Source organism: Dreissena polymorpha, chromosome 8 (genome assembly GCF_020536995.1).
Source record: "Dreissena polymorpha isolate Duluth1 chromosome 8, UMN_Dpol_1.0, whole genome shotgun sequence".
NCBI lineage: Eukaryota > Metazoa > Mollusca > Bivalvia > Myida > Dreissenidae > Dreissena > Dreissena polymorpha.
The window spans coordinates 53,335,427-53,345,354 of NC_068362.1; the positions used below are offsets into that span (position 1 = coordinate 53,335,427).

A 9,928-nucleotide genomic window follows, 5' to 3' on the forward strand; every position below is an offset into this window, starting at 1 on the left:
TTATCTCCGCTTGAATTTGAGAAAAAATGAAAATTCAGTTGTTTTTTTATGTGATCAAGTCCATAATTTTTATCCAATTCTTGCCAAACTTGCACAGTGTCTTTGTATCAATGAGGACTCAAAACCTTTTTTTAAAGAGCAATTTCGAAGCAATCAGTCCAGAATGACTTCCCCTTGAATATGAGAAAATTTTGAAATCCCGCTTGTTTACGCAATTTATTCCACAGTTTTCATCCAATTATTTCCAAATTTGCACAGTATCTTTATATCAATGAGGACTTGAACCCTATTGAATCTGAGCAGTATCGGAGAAATAAATACACAATAATCTCCCCTTGAATTTGAGAAAATTCTCCTTGTTTGCGCGATTAAGTACACAGTTTCCATCTTATTTTTCCAAACTTGCACAGTGTTTATAGCAGTAGAGCGATTCAGGGTCTCATGGGCCTCTTGTTTGACAAGTTATCTACTGGTTATGGCTTTTGCTTTAAACGTTCCTTGTTCCAGATAAGAGAGAAATACCATTAATTAAGTTGTTGTGTTTTTACTAAACAGAAAATTGATATGTTACAAGCATTTTTAATATGCAGATGTATTGTAGAGTAATAATTTATTTTGGTGCCTTTCTCCAAAATGTACATTCTGTGAATGAAATGCTTTGGTTTTAAGCTTTAATGCCAAAAACTAACCCATCAAAATGAATATGTTGTTTTTGTTGAACAAAATAAAAAAATTAGAGCTGTATCAGTCAGATATTCAAATATTCAAAATATTTAAATGTCATAGTTCATGATCGCTGATCAAATCATATTTTTTTATAAACATCTTCCAAAATATTCTTTTTTATATGAAAATACGGTAATAATATCAAATATTAAAAATAATTTTGAAGAGAATTTTTCTCACTTTCCGCTCAGTAATTGTGCTAGAATTTCAGCTTTAAAACGAATCAAGATTGTAGAATTGTTTCGGATGATTGGAACATTGATGAATACATTTTTGTTATAGTCTATTCCTTTTTTTGTTCATAAACTGTATTAGCTGTAAATAATTTAGCAAAATGTTTAATATAACAAATAGTGCAACGTCTAGTGATTTGTATATTTATACCTGTACTTTGTACCATTGTGTTGGACATTTAATGTGATTGTAAAAAACATGGTAGTGAAACCATTTTTATTAAAATATCAAATCTCAAAGATTTACCTTTTCATTTTGTATTTGTATGCGAGGGTACTCTGGGAAAATGGGGCTTAATGCATGTACATAAAGCTTCATCCCAGATTAGCCTCTACAATCTACACAGGCTAATCAGGGACGACACTTTCCGATTTTTTGTTTAACAGAAGTATGTTTTTAGTAAAAATCAAGGTTCGGCAGAAAGTGTCATCCCTGATAAGCCTGTGCTGACTGCATTGTCTAATTATGGATGGTGCTTTAGGCAGTTGTGTTAAGCCCTATTTTCCCAAAGCTAGATTCATTTCTGGTGTTAAATAGAGAACTTAACAACATTAATGAAATATTGTGGTATCTTGCCACATGCATGAAATGTAGAACTACACAGTATATCAGCACACATTTTAAACCTTACTCTAACTAAATTATATACATACAAAACCATAAACACCACATGACTTGCATTTAAGCTTCCTTTTAAGCTCACCTGAGACCAACATTATCATGGTGAGCTTTTGGGAGTGGCTTTTGTTCGTGTATGTTGTGCGTTGTTTATTTCCAGTCTTCTTCAGAACATTTGTCCCAATCATATCTTGGACGAGTTCGAAAATGGCATGGCCTCCATTGCATTGAATGTAATGTAACCGTGGTGAAAAAGAATGACCCACAACTGGCATGCTGGCACGTTACGAATCACATAAGGGGTTATTAAGACTTTCTGCCTCCAAAACGCCGAGTCCAATTGTCCCCGTCCCCATACTTCCATATCAACCAATATCTTGCAATGCAGATGCTCGTGATTCGCTGAAACTTTAAAATTCTGATATCCCGTCTCTGATTTCTGTCGGATACTTCCCTATGTAGAGACACTGCAATGGATACGCCAATACCATAGTGCGTTGAAGTAGTACACGTGTAAATGTGAAATGAAACACATTTTGTTTGTGTCCAGTTCATCCTCATTTCAATTTTGGTGTGGTCTTTAATTGTGAGGGGAAGCTGGAGTACCCGGAAGAAACCCCTCTTGTCCGGTACGGTGACCACCAACCAAACGTGCATGCGTCCGGGAATGTGGATTGAACTTTGGTTGCCTCAGTGAGAAGCATGCCAATAACGCTTAGAAAAAATATAGATTGTTCCCCAAATTGAACCCCATAATTCTCCTCAGAAAGCTATGACCAATTTTGGCTTAATTTTGTATAATAAAATGTGAAGGTACATAAAATAAACTTCAAGGGGAATCTGGCCTAAGATATTTAAGATGTTGAATCTACAAAATAATAGCCTGGCTTTGCAAATAAACACATATTTATCAAAAGATTACCTTAAAAATGACTATTGATAAAACATTTTTAGTTCTCTTACAAATAATGTATGATTTATGAACTATTAATACCTCGATCTTAGCCTTCTGTGTCTGCGGAAATATGTAGGACGCAGTTCATTTCAATTGCATACATAATGGAAAGATCATGCAATAATCTTATTTATCCTATGCTTGCATTATGATTATATAAAAAACTACATATAACCATGTGAAATGTTTAACATGATCCAACTCATAGAAAACCCAACAAAATGAATCGTTGAAAAATGTATTCAATCGGCTGCCGGTCGGGCTGACTCAGATTCTACCTTGGGCTTTAAGCTCTGCAAAACACGGGGCATAATCAATGTGCGTAAAGTGTCGTCCCAGGTTAGCATGTGCAGTCCGCATAGCCGAGTCAGGGACGACGCTTTCCGCCATAACAGAATTGTCGCTGAGAAGATACTTTTTTGTAACGAAATATACCATAAAAGCGGAAAGTGTCGTCCCTGATTGACCTGTGCACAAAACGCTCAATCCATAAACGGACTACACATGCTAATATGGGGCGACACTAAGAAACTAAATGACCCGCGTCGTGCAAAAACCGGATCTTATGCCATATGCCACCAGCGTAGCTCCAGCCTAGCCTGCGCACCCGCTAATGACACCATATATTTGCATTTTGAAGTGTATTAGGTCCTTCCGCACCCAAGGCTGCGTTATGTATGTAAGGACCCGGAGTGTGTTCACGTGTAATACACGTACACAGCTATCAATACCGATGGCTATTATGTACAATATATCTAGTTATGGCTATTATTTATATTACATGTACTATATTCTATACATAGTGTAAATAGTATAATATTTATAAATATGTTATACAGTTTTAAAGTTAATCTAATGGCTTCGATCATTATTGACAATACTAATTTAACAAATGTTTTTATTGTGTGGTTTTTATTTGGTTTGTGCTGTATTCCGCACCGAATACGCAGGCAAGGAGCGATTTACGCTTAAATATGCTTCTACCGATGACGCTTCTGATGTTGTCCCGAGGCCGAAGACGGTAGTTCGCGAAGCGAACATTCTGTGTCACCAGGTGGCCATTTTAGAGGGACCGTAGGTCCCGAGAGTATAAGATTCCATAATCCGCACTTTCAAAGGCAAACCAGATCGATGGATTCAATCGTTGTAGATCCGGGCCTGTGTCAAGGATATCATTTTCTATCACAGCAACCACCTTCATATTGGATGATGTATTTCCAGGAATGACGACGGTATCGCTTCTCGGCCTTTTGGCTAAGATCAAAGTGTAGTATCTGTTTTTATCAGCTTAATATCTGATACGTTCCCCATTGGGGGACCTCGATATTAAACTGATTTTTGGACACAGATGAGATGTCAGGGGCTTGCTCCGCTCTCGTCACGAGTTGGCCCGGTATTGCAGTACCTCCGGGATCGGCCCACTTAACCAAAACAAATAATAAACCACTGAACGTTACAGACAGCGCGCCGAGCGTTGAGTCATGCAAGAACAGCAGGAACAGCGGTTTCCTCCGGACACGTGGTAATCCGCTTGCGGGCAGCCGATTAGATAAACACGCACCGTTGATTCGCTCGTGTGACCGACCGTTGTAGCAGGTAGGCACTCCTATCGCGTATCGCGTTCGTTCATAAGAAAATCACGTAACGAAATGTCGAGTATTGTGTGAACGTTTTCTGCAGAAAATGTTTGGCAGTACAATGTGACCCAAGCAATAGTGAAATACGTTCTTCCGCGCCCGAGGCTGCGTTAGGTAAGGATCCGGAGTGTGTTCCGGCATTCTTGTGTAATACACTGTTTTAGACTGACGAAAGTTGGAACGAAGTATTATCGCAAATTTGCTGGTTGGTTAAAACTGGAAGATAGTCAATTTCAGCGCGGTCCTCACTTGTCCGTTATAGCGCAAATAATCGAGCTCACATACGTACGTACGCCGGAAGCTCGGATTGAACCCGCCTTGGTGATGAGCGCGTATACTAACCACTGCGCTAACCAGACAGTCACTGTAAAGTAAGGTAAATGAGTACACTGACCCTATATGCATGCATTTTTACAATCGGTGCACTACACGAATATAAATGGATATAATGACTGACCAAAAACGACTGATTATCTCTAATAGCAACTGATCACGCCTTATTATGACTGAAAACGCCGCATAATGACTGATCATGCCTCATAATAAATGACAACGCCTCATAACGACTGACCACGTACTATAGTGACTGACAGCGCCTAATAATGACTGACTACGTGTTATAGCGACTGGCAAGGCCTAATACTGTTTGACAACGTGTTATAAAGACTGACAGCGCCGAATAATGACTGACAACATTTTATAGCGACTGACAATGTCTAATAATTATTTCGACACTCGACATGGTTATACTGAAAATATGAAAATGAATACACACGTCAGTGTAATAATATTACAGACACTCACTTCAGGGCCGTACCCAGGAAATGTTGACTGGGGGGCCCAAACGGGGAGGGTGCGGGAGGGGTTGCCCCTCCGGAATAGATTTTTTTTATTAGGCACTGTTCAAGGTGAATTTTAATGCATATAGAAACATATGTTGTGTTATAAATTTATGGATATATAACAAGTAAATCAGCACCTTTCTGAAGTCTCAAGCTTTAACCATTACGGGCCGTCCATAAAGTATGTCACGCTCCAGGTGGGGGGAGGGTGAGTAAGAAAGTGACAGTTTGTGACATGGGGGAGGGGGTCAGGCCATGTGTGATGTCACACATTTATTTTAAAAAAATTGTATAATTTATTTATTATTTCTTTAGTAGAATTTTAAAATAATTTTCAAAAATTTGTGAAACATTTGAATTAGTTTTATGTCAAAATAAGACGAATTGCGTATCTCCTGATTCTGTTGTTCGAATGTTTTATAGGCAACTTGGCTGAGCCGGCTTATTCAATAGGCACAACCTCCACACAGATTTCAATGAAGAAATAATTGGACTGTTCCATATTTAGTTAGTAAAGGGTTGAAGGAAATCTTAATTATAATTTCGTTTTTATTAGACGTTAACACGTGGATAAATATTCATACTGCTCATCGTAACAACCCTACAGTTATAAAAGACTGTGATGTGATAGTTCTTTTACCGGTAAGTGAAATTTTAATACGATTTAATAGTGAAATTAGTTTAAGATTAAATTTAAATTAAGTTTTACTTTTAAAAAAATGTTCGAAAGTGTGAGTTTGTGACGTCCATTAGGGGAGGGGGTCCAAGATTTTGTAACAGTTTGTGACATGCCGGGGTAAAAATGGTAAAAAAAGCGTGACATGCTTTATCAACGACCCCTTGGTGTGAAATTCACACACATGTATAAAGCTTTAGATTTCAGAAATGTATTACACTTTATAAAGAAGTAAAAGCAACCTTTAAAACTAAAAAAACCTTTATTATGAAATGTGACAAAGTATGACTGTAGAGGAGGTTTGATTTCAGAGAGAAAATACTACTATGATTATATGTCAGTAACTGACATATAACCTACTAGTATATTTGAAATCAAACCTCCTCTATATAAAATTTCAAAGTAAATTCATTATAAAATGTTCATCATCTACAACACAGTTTTCACAGAAATGTTTAATAAGCTATGATTCTAGAGGAGGTTTGAATTCAAAAGAGAAAACACTATTATCGTTCAGACCTACGAACTTCTGTATCAGTTCCATCCATTCGCTGTTTCTCTTTCCTTGTCCAATCAAAAGACATGTTACACCCACCATCAAAAGATGAAGCATTGAGCACAATAGGTAATTGACAGATCGGGGATGTGTGTACAAGGTGATAAGAAAATAATGCCTAGGGGCTTATCTCCACTGGCGAGTAAATTAGCGCTAATCCCCTTGTGTATCAGGGGCAATAAAACACATCTGCACATTTGTATTGCAGGGAAGTGTACTGTGGGCCCATTCATGTGAGAAAATTTGCAGTAGGCCCATTATTAAAAAATCATTACTCGACAGCCAGCTGGGGGGCCCGGGCCCCTGGGCCCAGTGCCTGGGTACGGGCCTGCACTTGTTGTTATCAATATTGCCTTGAGCTAAGCGAAAAGAATTTTCAAACACAAAAGTGCGAACGAACTTACACTATTATTTAAGGGCTAACTGTATCCGATAATTAATACAAAAATCTTGATCCGAGAAACTAAATGACTGATGGGCTGAGTGAGTGAATGTGTGATTGAGTGACTGACTGAGTGAATGACTGACTGTAAGTGAGGGAGTGAGTGATTGAGTGAGTGACTGACTGAGTGACTAAATGAGTGATTAGTATGCATCTATTTAAAATGTATTCTTTTCTATTAAGGCATTATTCCCGCGAATATATCTATTCATACGACACACGAACACCATGTAAGTGTTCATGTGTCGTATGAATAAATATCGTTGCGGGAAATTAAAATGGAATTAAATATGCAAAACAATTATAAAAACGAGCATTTTGGTATCTACAGACATCTATTTTACCATACCTGGCGCTGAAATTTCGGCAATTGCCACAAGGAACACTGATTTTTAATTGATTAAGTTTATTTTACGAAATAGTGTACGAAATTTTCGTTGATTTTGAGTAGTAATTTTACTTTAAAAGGTTGCTGCATTCTTCTCGAACGGCACCATTTAACATCAATAATTCTTTAACGGTTCAATATATCGGAAAAGTAGCACCGGAATAGGGTTCAGGTAGACAAAATCACATCGATTGGACTATCTGAGTGTTTTATTTCACGTGATTTTAAGGTATACTGGATTTTGAGCTTCTGTTAAAAGTGTGCTGCATTCTTATCGAATTTTACCATTTAAACTCAATAATTCTTTTTCGGATCAAGATATCGGAAAATTAACAACGGATTCGGATTCAGCGAGTCAAAGTCATATAGATTTCACTATCTTATTGTTTGATTTCGATGGAGCGAACGAGAGAGCGAGCGAGCGTAAATGTGTGAGCATTTGTGCACGTAAATGGGACGGTCTATGAAAAGGGTGCTTAATGCAAAATATGTTTTGATTATGACTTTTTTCTTTTTTTTTCATTTATTTTTCAAACTTTTAAACAACACTATAAACTGTTTATGTTTTATTAAAAAACAAAAAAAAATATTTTTTGTATTATATGATAGAATTACATATGTATTTTTTTTTAATGGGTAACGTTTGAACGGCTTTAGATATTTTAAAAATTCCAACGAATTCGTGATCAGCGTGGTCATAGGCATATAGATTAAAACATCTGTTTGTTTAATTTTAAAGTAATTTTTTTAAACTTTCAAACAAGGTTATGGTTCAAATGTTACGGACATAACATTCCGCATATATCGCTTCAATATCATGTTCTTAATTCTATCAAACAGTTTTGCATTATAAAAAACGTAAACACTATAGTAAAGAAACTAAATTACTCGCGTTATGCCAAAAATGAGTCTGGGATTGAACCCGGATCGCCTTGGTGAGAAGCGTGTATACCAACCACTGCGCTGAAAGGACATGCACATGCGTAGCCCTTTTTTCCCATAGCGAGGCTCATTTTGTCTTTCTAATAAATTGTGCTGATGCAGTACTTACTGGTAAGCATTTCGTGACAGCTGAGATATAGATATAATAGGGTCGCATGAAAGGAAAACATGGCTTAATGCATGAGCGGTTTGCACAGGATAATCTGGGACGACGCTTTACGCACATGCATAAAACCCGGTTTTCCCCATTATGCGACTCATATCTAATGCAGGTGTTTCGAGTTTTAAATAACTCGGAAAGCGAAATAGGTTTGCCGATTGGTTTCCATGGGTGAATCTTGGCCCGATGTTCTATAACGCGGTCGTTAGTTACGAATCTCTGACGATATTATCAGTGTGTTCTTTAAAACAGCAACCGGCATTGATTGCTTTTAACATCGTTGATTATACACTGATTGATACACAGGACAAAATGCTCGTTACACGCTGGGAAAATGAGAAAACCCACGTCGGGTCCAGCGGCATAACAGTGACCAGCCAGGCAGCCTCAAACTGTATGCGATTTGGGGCTGCCTGACTGGTCAAGATTATATCGAATGGAATTTTCACGCAGTTATTATTTAGTTTACACTGCATCCAATAACCAAAGGGTCAAAAGATGGACGTTTATGGCATTTGTCCTGCCTTTTCTTTACATCAGAGTGTGCAAGGCTAGTACTTGTATCAGGTAAAAGATGAATGTCTTATTCCGAACGTTGTAAATGTGTCGTGCAACTTTGAAGAAAATTGCCATAATGCTAGAGCCCTCATGGTTTCGGAAGTGACATTTCGACAAAAACACGAACACAATACTTCAATAAACGCGCCCCAAACGTTATCTTTCAACGAAGCCCCCAATGACAGCACAAATGTTGCAGAACAAGCATACAGTAAAAAATAACTCAAAAGGAAAGGGACGATCGCGAAATGGCTTTTCGTACAAGAGAAAGAGACCTCTTGATAAATAGGCACTACTTTTCACAATCACCACGTGCTGAAGGAGATATATGTACATGTATGTATATATGTCTGTGTGTTTTACCAAAATTTACATACTAAACGCACCATACGCGCATGCCCAGACACTAAGGCGTACGCTGCATTTTAATGCTGCAACTAGTACTCGCATTTTACTGCATATTGCATTTAACATACATTTATGCTTTTTATGCACATTATGTCTCCTTTCAGTTACCAATAATTAAACAGGCAACACTAACTCATGTTGGAACTACTTTCCATAATTGCTTTCCTTCGGCTTAAAGTTTCACTTTCATTTCTAATTTCAATAACGCCTACAGGCTCTTGTAACAGTTGCTGCCATTGGCTGCTTTTCTAGGTGAAAACACGGGATGATTGGATTGCCTGTTTTGTTTGGTACCCGGCAGAGATCCGAATGAAAGCGTTTGCATGAAAATTGCGGACTTTCATCATTTGTGGAAAAAGATGTGATGTTTGAAGAAATTAAAGAGGTGATACGGATAATCGACATTCATTTGTGCCGGTAAACGCCTTTCTCCAATCTTCTTCAATTGCTGGCATACTATAGTTTACCGCTGAAGGTCACCACTTATTATTATTATTATTGCCAACTATTGTAACTCAAACGGATGCACTAATACACGTGCTAGTTCTTCTTGAATGCTTTCAGTAGAGATTAGTTTACCGCTGGGCCAGTAGCTGCCTGTGAGTTGAATTATTTGCAACTAATACACGTGTATACAAAACATTGCAAATCTTTTATTTATTTAAAGCGATATTATGGGAATCTAACAGTTCATAGGTGTCTATCGCAATCGTTGCTTATTTTTGGTGTTTTCACTTCAAATACACTTATATTTCTTAATGCAGCATCACCATACTAAAACAATAT

General features: G+C 37.4%; 1 non-coding gene across 1 annotated transcript; it reads left to right on the forward strand.

Annotated features, from left to right (window-relative positions):
- Nucleotides 1-3,767: 3,767 nt before the first annotated feature.
- Nucleotides 3,768-3,960, forward strand: LOC127843286 (U2 spliceosomal RNA). The gene has a single exon (XR_008032196.1). It is a non-coding gene; the product is annotated as a U2 spliceosomal RNA (small nuclear RNA).
- Nucleotides 3,961-9,928: the final 5,968 nt, after the last annotated feature.